This window comes from Meriones unguiculatus, chromosome 11 (genome assembly GCF_030254825.1).
Source record: "Meriones unguiculatus strain TT.TT164.6M chromosome 11, Bangor_MerUng_6.1, whole genome shotgun sequence".
Taxonomy (NCBI): Eukaryota; Metazoa; Chordata; class Mammalia; order Rodentia; family Muridae; genus Meriones; species Meriones unguiculatus.
The window spans coordinates 43,835,898-43,848,033 of record NC_083359.1 but is presented as its reverse complement, the minus strand read 5'-3'; the positions used below and the strand labels follow the sequence as shown (position 1 = coordinate 43,848,033).

At 43.5% G+C, this 12,136-nt stretch overlaps 1 protein-coding gene across 23 annotated transcripts in view; it reads right to left on the bottom strand.

Annotated features, from left to right (window-relative positions):
- Rbfox1 (RNA binding fox-1 homolog 1) overlaps nucleotides 1–12,136 on the bottom strand; it is a 1,697,412-nt gene that overhangs the window by 1,086,641 nt on the left and 598,635 nt on the right. The window contains exon 1 of one of the 23 annotated variants that reach the window (XM_060364135.1): nucleotides 2,768–2,817. The exons of the other annotated variants lie outside the window; for them this stretch is intronic. The gene's annotated coding sequence lies outside the window, so the exon portion shown is untranslated. Of the gene's footprint in view, nucleotides 1–2,767; nucleotides 2,818–12,136 lie in introns of those variants that run through there. 23 annotated transcript variants of the gene reach the window in all.

The window sequence follows — 12,136 nt, the reverse complement described above, 5'->3', positions numbered from 1 at the left end:
TTAAGGCTGAAAGCATAAAGATAAGTCATTGTCCTAAACTGAAAATCATCTTGGGTTTCCAGGAACAGCAGAGCTTCACAGGACAGAGTACCTTTCAGATGAGAACAATTACCCACCACCACCCTCCCTGAGCCCTGAAGCAAAACTGCTCATCACACAGGCATAGAAGACAGACATAAACTGAAGGTAGGTGTGCCAGGCTCTTATCTTGGATCTATAGGCCCAGGCGAAGAGTCAGTTCTTGTTAGCACCTTCTGAGTGACTGTCTCAAAGTAACTTTTTCAAGACTCTCTCTCTCCTCTCTCTCTCTCTCTCCTCACTCTGTGTGTCTCTGTGTCTGTGTCTCTATCTTTGTCTGTCCTTGTCTCTGTCTCTCAATCTTTGTCTGGTGTGTGTGTGTTCTGAATTCAAGCAAGCTAATGTAGACTAGTAGGATAACCTCAGGGGTCTGACTTTGCCCTCTACTGTTTTTATTTCACAATGCATACTCCAGGCTAACTATTTCAGGAACTTCTGGGGCATCTCTTGTCTCCACCTCCAATCTTTCAGTAGAAGTGCTGGAGCACAAACGTGTTCTACTGCTTCTGGCTTTATGTGAGTTCTCATGATCACACCTCAGGTCCTCATACTTACAAGCCATGCCTCTTTCCCTAGCTGGGGACCTTTCATGATGGAGTGGGCTGGAGCTCCTAAATGAATTGTTAGCTACAGTAGGGGCAGGGGCTTCTCTTGGGGTTTTGATACAGTCCTTCAAGAAGAGAAGGCAACAGTCTTGGGTAAAGAAGTGACCAGTTACGCAAAGGTTTTGATGTCGACTCTCATGCAGTCAAACTCTTCCTGGTTAGTGTGATCTACAGCACTTCTCCTGACTTAGAAACTTGGGCTAGAACAACAGGCTTTCTCTGCATACATCTTCCCACTCAGGATGTCCAATGACCAAAGAACAACTGAGATAAGTGTTCCATTTTGGTAAAGGAAGAAATGACCCCACTGATTCCCAGGAAAGTAAGGAATGTGCTTTCATCACAAAAGTTCTGGAGTAGGCACTCAAAGCCATGTTCTCACTCTGTTTCAGCTAGAATACAAACATGACCAAAGAAGAAGCTTGGTGTCTTCACCACCGTTGCCCAGCACCCTTAGGAGCTCTGCAAGGATTTAATACAGCAACAAGTGAATAGATCCAGAACAAAAAAGGGGTGCCAAGAGGGCTATGAAGCATTAACAAAGTACCTCCAGGAAGAGTGACCCTTTGGCAGCTTAGAGGAGAATATTTGAGTGAGGTGCCTGACTCCCGTCACAGAGTTCAGGAAGTACCTGTCAAAGAAATGAAGGTCCTAGAAATGTACCATGAAATGTAATAAAGAGTCTCTTTTTTTAGATTGTTTAACTGTCACATCGCAACTCTGGTAGGCAGGAGTAAAGGAGTCAAACTCAAGAATGGGAAGAGAGTGAATGCCACTATTGGGTGCCTTTTTTAAAGACTCAGTTGGACAGGATTACAGTTTACCACATCAGCTCTTTCTGAAGCATGTCCAGTAGGTGGAGGGAAGACAGAAAGGAGAATGGTAGCTTCTGGATATGCAAGTGACATCTAAGACCGCCTAGGTTCACTATCTCCTCAAAACAGCCTCTACGCTTAGTCGTCAAACTTCTATTGTTCCTTGGCTTGATTCTTTCATTCAACCCACATTCATCTCCTTGAGGGAGGGATCTGCACTGTATTTACAACACTGGGAAACTTATTCATGCTTTAGGGAGGATTGTCCAGAATGGACATTCTGACTCATGTCTAACTGATAGTCACTGGACATGCACTTTGGGTTTTCTGTGCACATTTGTGTGTGGAAGGTATATATACTGATGGATAGTGGGTTGAAGACAGATGCTGATCTTCTGGCTGGATGTTTCATTCAGTTCCCAGATGTTCTGCCAATTAGGAAGATGCTGTCATTACAGCCTCAGCATCATGATTAGGTATTTAGGAAGCACTCACATTACTCAACAGGTTCCAGCAAATGCACCAAAAAGGCAGACTTTAAGGATGGCTCCCTCCTTAAGAAAAATGACATTATCTACAAATAATAGACAAAAGAAGAAATGAAGCATGGTGGTAACTCAGTGCCTAGAGTTTCTAGAACAGAGGTCATGATTCATGTGGCCATCCTTTCATCTGGCAGCAGAAGAACATCAGAGAAAGCCTTTCTCCAAACACAGCTTGCCCAATGTGTTCACCCTTCCTGAATCCATTGGCCCATTCTCCTTTGTAATCCGTGCAGGTGACAACTTCATTGAACTGTTGGCAACAAGAGGAGGTATCGATTCCCCCACAAATGCCCTAATGACTAGAGACTGAGACACAAACCATAAATGGAGACTTTCTGATTCCAAGTGAAATTATAGTTTGCCCTATGAGATTGCACAATAAATCAGGGGAAAAACCAGCCAACACAGGACTCTGGGGTCACTGAAGAGATGTTGACACATTACAATAATGAGAACTTGAAATACCTCATGCCCTATTGATTTTCAGGCTGAATCATTCCCACTGCAGAAGATTACAAGAGTCTGTCCTGGAATCATGGCTCACGCGGGAGACGCTGATGAAAAAATACACCAGATGCAATCAAAACGAAAAGCTTCACTTCTTCTTATTACAAATCTAATACCATTGTCCCTGGGCTGGGTGATGGGTACTTAACCTACAATGGAAAGGAGAAAAGAAACATGCAACCATTTTTTTTTCTTTTAATTAAAACATTTTTCCTACCTTTTTTATACTCGGCTCTTTGCTATGCCTCGACAGTATAAAAAGTAACCCTGCAAAGAAAATGGGCAGAATGGCTCAATTAGTGCATAAAAGGCAATTTCTTTATGCTTTTCTAATTCTAGAGTGGCTTTCAAGTTCTTTGTATCACCGTATCATTTTGAAGAATGGAAAATCATGTCCTAACAACCAACTTATTTCCCAGTCAATAGCAGAAGACGCAGCCCACCAACGCCAGCATCTACAGTCAACAAAGAATGCCAGGCTGATCATTCCTCTTTACCTGCAAAGTGCTCCATGGAGCTGAATAAACACAGTTGTGAAAGACCAAATGGTGACATAAGTTAATTACTAACCTGTCACACAAGCATAGAATGGTAATAATTTATTTTCCTTGTTGCATTAACCATAAGTTCCTCCACCCCTCCCCAAAATGGGGTGTATTGATGGAGACAGGCTGTACCACATTGCTGCTTACAATATACCTTGTGCACAGTTATGTCAATATTTAGAATACAGGTCAGACATAAACTGCAACACAGCTTTTGCTATATTGACCTGGATGCCATTCAAAAGTAAACTGTGAACCTGGAGAGATGGCTTAATGGGTGAAGCCTGAGGACCTGAGCTTGGATCCCTAGTACCCATGGAAACCCTTAGCAAAGCAATACTCATGTGTAATCCCAGAACTGGGTAGAAAGGGTGGCAGAGAAGCACCAGTGGCAGCCAGTCTATCCAAACAGACAAGCTCTGGGTTCAGTGAGAGACCCTGTCTTAAAAGACAGAGTGGCGACACAATTAAATTCATCCCACGTAGACCTCTGGCCTTGACACATATTCCCAGGAGTAAGTACTCCTGTACATATATATGTGCATACATGTACTGCACACACGCACACACACACACACACACACACACACACACACACACACACCAGAATTGCAAATTAAGTTGCCTTTTAGCAGTTAGAAATAGCTAGTCTTTCCTCAGTAGGACTCTGACAATAGCATTCAATTATCACAGATATAACAATTAATCAGATTTATCACGACTTATGAGGTTGTCACTAGCCAGGTATAATCCATGAGCATTGCACATTCTTGGAAAACTCTCATGCAAGGAAACTAATTTACTTTGTTTACTTGTCCTCTGTCTCATTAGTGCCGTGGCTTCTCATATTCTAGTCATTGAGATGAATGCCTGCAGGCGGAATCTAGACATCGGAGGAGTTCTGTTCATAGAGCAAATGTCCACATCCTTCTGAGGAGGTCCAAAACAATAACTGAATGGTTGAGAACATGAGAACATGAGTCATTTCCTCTTGGGTATCCTAATCTTGCTCCCAGGGCTAACCTGACCAGTGGACCTCCTGCTCCTTTGGGGCAATGTACATCATTGTTTATGAATCTTTCCAACATTCTACTACATTCTCAGGTTTTCAGCCAGGGACCTGATAACCGCAACTCTTACCCTTGGACAGGGCAATCAGTCATACTTTCTTTCCATGTTATCCATGCATTTACTGACTAGGAAAGAGAACTTTGACGTTAACCATCACATATTTTCTCTTTAGCAGTCCTTTAAAAAAAATGGGGGTTGGTTGGCACAGCAGGCAAAGAGGCTTGCCACCAAGTCTTATGGCCTAAGTTCTATCCCCAGGACACAGATGATGGAAGAAGAGAACCAACCCTTAGAAGTTGTTCTCTGACCACGGCACATATACCCCAAGCACACACAAACACGATAAGTAAGTCACATTCAAAATGAAAGAATCATTCTTTTTATTTTCCTTCATCGTTCTACCTGTGCAGTTTATGAAGCCACCAACTATTTACCTCAGTCACGGAGCACTGAACTGGGCAAGAACTGAAGGAGAACCCAGGCTCCCTGCAGCCCCTCCCCTTCTCCATCTCTGCCCCTCCAATAATCGGTGAGGCATGGTGCCACCTCTTCTCACCTCTGCTATGCCAAGAAGGTAAGCATGCTGGTGGTGACTGTGTCTGGCTGTTGTCAAACCCCAGCATCCTTAACAGCAACTGTGTGGTCTTGGCCATTTTTGTATGAAGTACCACACCCTCATCTATGAAATGAGAAGGACCCCCACCTTGCCACAAGAGCTGTCTGGGAGGCCCAGACAGACAAGCCAGGCAGCACATGGCACCTTGCACAGCACCGGCTGTTTTGTTTCGCTCGCCGAGAGCACCGGTTCCTGAGCATGGAGGACCGTGCTTTGATTATCCCAGCCCAGCTCAGCAAGGGGCAATGCGGGACAGCAGCAATTCCGAATGTTCGCCGCGCCTAAGCGGATACATTCAAGTGGGCAGCCAAAATTGATTCCCTGCTGATTGCCTCTCTATTAGCAAGGCTGCAATGCAGCTATTAAAGAGAAAAGCATGAGAAACAGTTCTGAGTGTATAGAAACAGCTCAGTGACGGCTGCCGTATCTGTACCCAGGGCCAAGCAAGTTTTCACTCTGCCTGCCCTAGCAAAGGGAGAGATGACAACTGAATGAATGAATGAATGAACGAATGAATGAATGAATGAATGAATGAATGAATGAATGAGAGCAGGTGATATAAGTTCTAAATATTAGGTAAGGCCACTGTTTCCTCTCAGAAAAGTTTCTGTCAGCACACATGATCACCCAGTCCACATTAACAGGGCAGAAGTTAACACAGTTGTGCCTTCTGTAAGCACCAGAAGAGCTAGTGTTTCAGAGGGCCTCCAAGGTCTCCCTGGCTCCTCTCTCCATAACATCTCCAGTAGTACATAGCTTTCTTGTTAACATCTCATGGAATTGCTCCATAAGCATACGCTTGTTCTTGTTGTCAACATTTTGTCCTGTCACTGCAACAGATGGCTTTACACTAAGGCATATGAAAAATATTAAATACATTATAAGCCAGGGAAAAATAGAAAATGTTTTCAGATGGACGGGTTCTCCATGACTCTGATTAATTGACTCTGGGGATTCTGTTAGAAACAGCTGCGTTGAGCATGGGATGGTGAGTAGATCTGGCCAACCATCAACTCCATGTCTTTGGGGAATACAAGACAAAGGGGAAACGGCCCAAACTGCCAGAAGATTGACCTGGGCCATTTCAAAAGGCACAGCCTACAGGCATGGAGAACTGTGAAAGATTACAGCATGCAAGCAAGAGAGGGCTGTGAAACCCATTTCTTAGAGCTCCAAAAAGCCAGAAGCAGCATCCATATGTCTCAGAAGGTGTTATTCAGCACAGTCCCTGGAGCCAAACAGCCATCATCTTCATGGGACCAGATGTGCCTGCTTGCAAAAGATCATCACAGCTGGGCATGTTTACATTCCTTCATAGAAAGAGCGTGACTAGCTTCATGGGACCTCACATTAGAACCCAGTGCCTCCTCCTTGGCTACTGTAGGCCGTTCTTCAGTAATTGCACTTGGCCTCAGAGTCTTGGCAGGTCTTAGAGTACACAAGCTTGCAGAGGCTACTTGGGAGGGACTGCCTCTATGTGGCTATTCATGCTGGGCACAGCTTTGCAGTCATCCTTCACCCATGCTCTTAAGTAGCTCCAAACCCCAGGGGGAGCTTCAGTGGAACTGAACTCAGCTTGTCATTGAAACCTTAGAAGGAGGGGAGTAGGAATGCCTATGTCTCAACCCTGAGAACAGAAGGTCAAATAGAAGAAATTTAGAGGCAAAGTGGTGAGCTCCAGGACCATAAAGTCAGCTCCATGGCTGTTGTATGTATCCAAGCCTACTGAGGCTTTTGCTACCTTTACAGATGTTAATGCAACCACAAGGTATGAGTCACCACAGAGAGCCCAGAGGCTTCTAACTGACAGCTGTGGGAAAGATTAAAATGTGAAGTCCTGAGGCTGGAGGATGGCTCAGTGGCTAAGACTCCTTACTGCTCTTACAGAGGACCCCAGTTCAGTTTCAGTACCCAGGTCAGGCAGTTCACAACTACCTATCACACCAGCTTAAGGTAATCCAACATCCTCTTCTGACTTCCACAGGCAGCTACACTAAAGTGGTAATACACACACACAGAAACACACAAATTTTAAATTAATGATTAATTTTTAAAACTGAAACATCCTCACAGCAGTGCCTGACTCTGAAGATCACAGATGATTTCATCTCTGGAGAGTCACTGAAGCATCTTGCTCCCCATTCTTCACCCATAAGTGAGGGGGGACAACAGCAGCCGTGCTCATAAGGCTATTGTGAGGATAAAGGGGTTTCTGCATAAAACAGCCCTAGGATCCAGACTGGCTTTTGCTGGATACAACAGAAATGCTGGCATCTCTCTATATTTAGCACAAGGTTTACGTAGAAATAAATGCTAGGAAGGGGGCAAGATTTCGTTTTCATCCCCATATCAGTTTGTATGTAGTTCATAGGCACAACACACTCAGGTTTTTGGTACTGTGCAAGAATTAAAAATAGTCAAAACTCATTCACAGGCCTGGGTCCCAGAGAAGTGAGACTCATGGTCATAAAAATACACAATGTTCACAGCAGCTTGGTGTGTGAAAGCATGTTCACCCCGTGCCCATTAGCAGGCAGTAGTCAACAATGGTGAGCACCAGCCCTAGGCAAACTATACGGTGGGATGCTGAGCAAATAAACCAATAAAAAGGCTAAATACTGAGTGGTGGAGAGATAGCTCAATACATAAAGTGCCAGAGAGGCAAACATAAAGACTTAACATTCCAGTCCTCAGTACTCATGAAAAGGCTGGGCATAGGGGAGTACATTGGTCAGCCAGTGCTGCAGGCCCAAAACAGATGAGTCCCTGGAGTTTTCTGGCCAGCCATCTAGCCAATCAGTGAATTCTAGGCTCAGTGAGAGACTCTGTCTTCAAAAAATATGAAAAGCAATAAAGAAAGCTACTGGATACCAACCCCTGTCCCTCTGACATACACATGGTACCCACCCACTTGAATATGTGCCCAAATGCATACTCACACTACACTCAGGCACATAAAGTTTAAAACATTTTAAAAGACTGTTAAAGACTGTGACTCCAGCCAATGTAATATTTGTGAAATGATAAAATGATAAAGGTTTAGAGGTTTAGAGAACATTCAGAGCCTAAATAAAAGAGGGAAGAAAGAAAGAGGTATATGGTTATAAAAGGAATTCGTGGGAGGTACCTGAGGAGGGAGAAACATGAACCAGAACATAGTGTAGAATTAAGCAGACTCAGAGTCAAGCTTGGGCAAACATGGGGGCATTTGAAGAAGGTCAGTGGATCACAGCAATGCCAGTAGTTTGGAGATGATACGACAATACAGAGTTACAGAAACAGGTCAGTGAGGATAATATTACCACAGGAAGAAACTCCAAGAAAGCGTTTTCATCCCTGTGGAACTTCTGTGTGGCACATAGTTGTCCCTGTTAAAAACCTCAATGAGAGCTGGCTCACCTTGGGAGGTGCTTGCCACACAAAAACCAGAGATTTTATTTCCCAGCATCTGCATGAAAAGGCTAGGCATTGTGGAGTGTGTGTCTATAATCCTAGCACCTGGCATGGGCAGGCAGAAACAGGAGGGTCCCTGGTGCTCACTGACGACCCAGTCTTGCCAAATCACTAAGCTCTAGGTCTGCTGAAACACTCATCTCAAAATATAAGGAGCCATGTAATGTAGAGAGCCCTCAACATTGGCTTCTGGTCTCTAAATCATGCATGCACATAGCTGTGGGCACCTGGACACATGTGTGTGCAAAATCAGGAACATGTACACATGCATACACACAAAAATATCTCAGTCGGTGAGAACATTACCCAAACTAAACAAAGTGGAGAAGAAAGCTCTCACTCCACTTTGGGATGACCAGTTTCCTCCTGGAATTTTTCTTTGTTGTTATAAAGGAGAACAAGGTGTGTGGCCATCAACCTGAGCCTAGTGCAGACTTGCCACAAATCTAGCTTTAAAACTTGGTGATGCCTGGGCCTGAAAAGTCAGCTCAGCAGGTAGGAGAATTTGCTGCACAAGCATGAGGACTGACCTTCAACCCTCAGCACTCATGTAACAAGCCAGGCATGGCCATATACTTGTGTAACGCCCACGCAGTTGGGTTAGAAAGGGCACTGGTAGCCAGCCTAGTTCTCATTTCAGTAAGAGACCCCATCTCAAGGGTACAACATAGAGATTCCTGGATCAGAGCAAATGATGCCTTCCTCTGGCCTTCATCTGTGCATGGGCACATATTCCTGCACAACACCATTCACATACAGACAGAAAAAGCATTCTTTTTCCTTCTGTTGGATGTTGTGTGTGCTGTACGATCACTCCTGCCTTTTGTGTATTCAGGTGGCAAACTGCAGAGAGTGGCACCGTGGTTGGTGAAGTGCCCAGGCTTCTGAAGCAGGCTCAACAGTACCTGCTTCTCTCTGAAGTGTTTTATTATTCCAAGTCGGGCGGGCTGCATCTCCCAAGGTATGAAGTTCAGCTCAAGATAAAAATATTTTATCTGCCCTTACAGCAAATTGAAAGGCTATATAAAGGGTTTTGTTATTGCTATGTTTTCATAAATATATAGTAAACATCATTCACAGTGGGAAACACAGCACAGAATACAATTTCCATGCACAGCCATTCATGTGCCTTGCACGGGAAGATGAAATGACCCGGAGATGAATAAAAAAATAATAGTATACAACTTTTAGCAGCCTGCAGCCCCTGACAGACACACGCAGCTCCGAGGATAAGGATCATGATTTCATGGTACTACCGATGAATGACAAGTGGCTACAGCGTAAGGGAAATTTGCTTTCGCTCCATGGCCATACTATTCCAGTTAACACTTAGATTTCATATTTCCGGAAATTGAAAAAAAAGAGAAGAAAAGAAAAAACAAAACAAAAAAACTCTGCCACTTCACCTAGAGGAGCATGCCTGAATGGAATTGTAACTCCAAATCAAGTCTTACTGGTTTAGGTTTCTGGTTCTTTTGTTTGTTTCTTTGTTTCCTTCTTTTTATTTCCTCTGATGCCCCCATCTGATTTCAGAGCAATGGGTAGCCTGGAAATCTAGGGTGATATCTATGGTGATCTTCATCAACTCTTAGAGGCTGTTTCCAAATAAAAAGAGCTGGCATTTTACAAGGGATTTTCACTCTGAAAGGTGTTTGTGTCTGTGCTGGAACGACAGCTCTGTCTTAAAGTGCCTGCTATACACACTTGGAAAACCAAGTTGGAGCCCCAGAACCCACAGCAGAACCCAAGCATAGCAGGGTGTGCTCATAACCCCAACAGCGTGGCGCTAGAGATGGCCTCACTGCTGGGGCCACACTGGCATCCAGACTGTCCTAGGTGGAGAACTCAGATCCCAGCGAGACACTTGTCTCAAAACAAACAACAAACAAACAAAACATGGTAGGGGTTGGTGAGGTGGCTCACAGAGAAAGGCGCTTGCCATCAAGTCTCACAGCTGAGTCCATCACAGTGAAAGGAGAGAACCATTTCCCTTGTGTTGTCCTGCTACTTCTGCATGTACACTGAGGGAATCCCATAAGCATGCACATATAACAAAGAAATGTTTTTAAAAATGATTAAAATAGTAAAAGTTTAACAAACCCACCATTGTAGATGGCTCCTGAGATTGACCTCTGACCTCCACACATTGGCCCCTTATAGCCATGACCATGCTGGCATAGATATACCCTCACAGCAGTAATGCTTCGAGAACAGTGATAGATGCATAAAAATTACAGAGAAATTTCAACTCTCCCTGGGGAGGTGGTTCAGTGGGTAAAAACACTCACTGCAAAATCTCAAGGTTTTGAGTTTGAATTCAAAGCATCATGCAAGAAGCCAAGTGTACACATACATGCCTGTCGCCACAGCATTGGAGGGTGGAGACGAGAAGACTGCTTGGACTTGCTGGTGTCCATTCTAGCTCTACATTTTTTGAGAGATCTTATTTCGAGAGAACATTTCAAAGAGTGATAGATCTGGAAACCCAACATATTGATGTGTGCATTCACACACACACACACACACACACACACGAGTATACATACACATGAGCACACATACACAAGTACATGCACACACACATACATGAGCACATGCTCATATACTGCACATACGAATGATAAGAAAACTAACACTTTTCCCTAAAAAAGAAGTTTCCAGTCCTCACTTCAACAATACATGCAATGCTTTTAAATATGTTGTTTTCTAATGTGCTATATGTATTTTTCACATATATAGACTAGATCTGTATATGTATGCATATATGCATGCATATAAATATGTGCATAAATATAAAGAATTTCATTTACTTCTCAGTTATTATACTTCTCTGAAAGCTATATATTCTATTCTTTATCAATTTTTCTCCTGGATCATTCATAAATTTATATACCTACCATTTCAGCACTCTCTCTACCTATCCATCATCCATCCATGCTCTATCCACATACCTATCCATCTACTCTTTCATCCTGCTAGACACTTGCTCTTACCCACTTATTCTCTATTCATCTGTCTACTCAGTCACACATCTATCGCTCTATGTCTTGTGCCATAATTAGAGAACAGTCCTGATACAAGGGTCACAGGTACTTTCTAGGGTTAATCAAATCATCTGGTCATTAAAAAGAACTGTATTTTGAAGTCAAGTTTCAAAATTGATGACCAATGCTTTGCAAGCACTAGCTTTTTGTAACCAAGACTCACTCTTCCCTCATGAAAAAATGGGTATTACAAGAACATCTGCTTCAGAAAACCTCTGGAGGATTCAACTCAGCCAGCTGATAAGTACTCAATGAAAATCAGCCAACCATGCCAGTGAGGAGGTGACAACTTTGGATTCTGTATACTGATCAAGGAGTTAATGAATCACAATAAAGCCTGCTTTCCTCTTCTGTTGGCAGAATCTGAAGCCTGAACCTGCTAACTGATAGCTTCTTGAGGAAGTTCTTCAGTCATTCCAGAGACATCCATTTCCTTGTGTTGGGCTCTACCACTGTCATGGATACCATGTTGGTCAGTGGCCATCACTTGTAGTTTGAATAGGAAATGCCCCGCACAAGCTCACATGGTTTCCCAGGAGGTAGGCTCCTTGGGAAGGAAGTGGAGACTCACTGGAGAAAGAGGACCACAATTGGAGCACCTAGGTCCCACTTTCAGTTAACTCTGTTTCCTCTTGTTCCAGCTGCCATGCCTTCTTGTATATAATGGAAAGTAACCCTCTGAACTGTGAGCCAAAATAAACTACCTCTTCTTTATGCTGCTTTCATGGGAGTACTTTATCATGGTAACAGAAAAGCAAGTAGGACACCACCATTAATTCTAACAGCAGGCTCACATTAAGTTAGGGCAATAGATTAGAAATCTATGTCAATGGACAAAATTAAGATGGTTCTTTAAA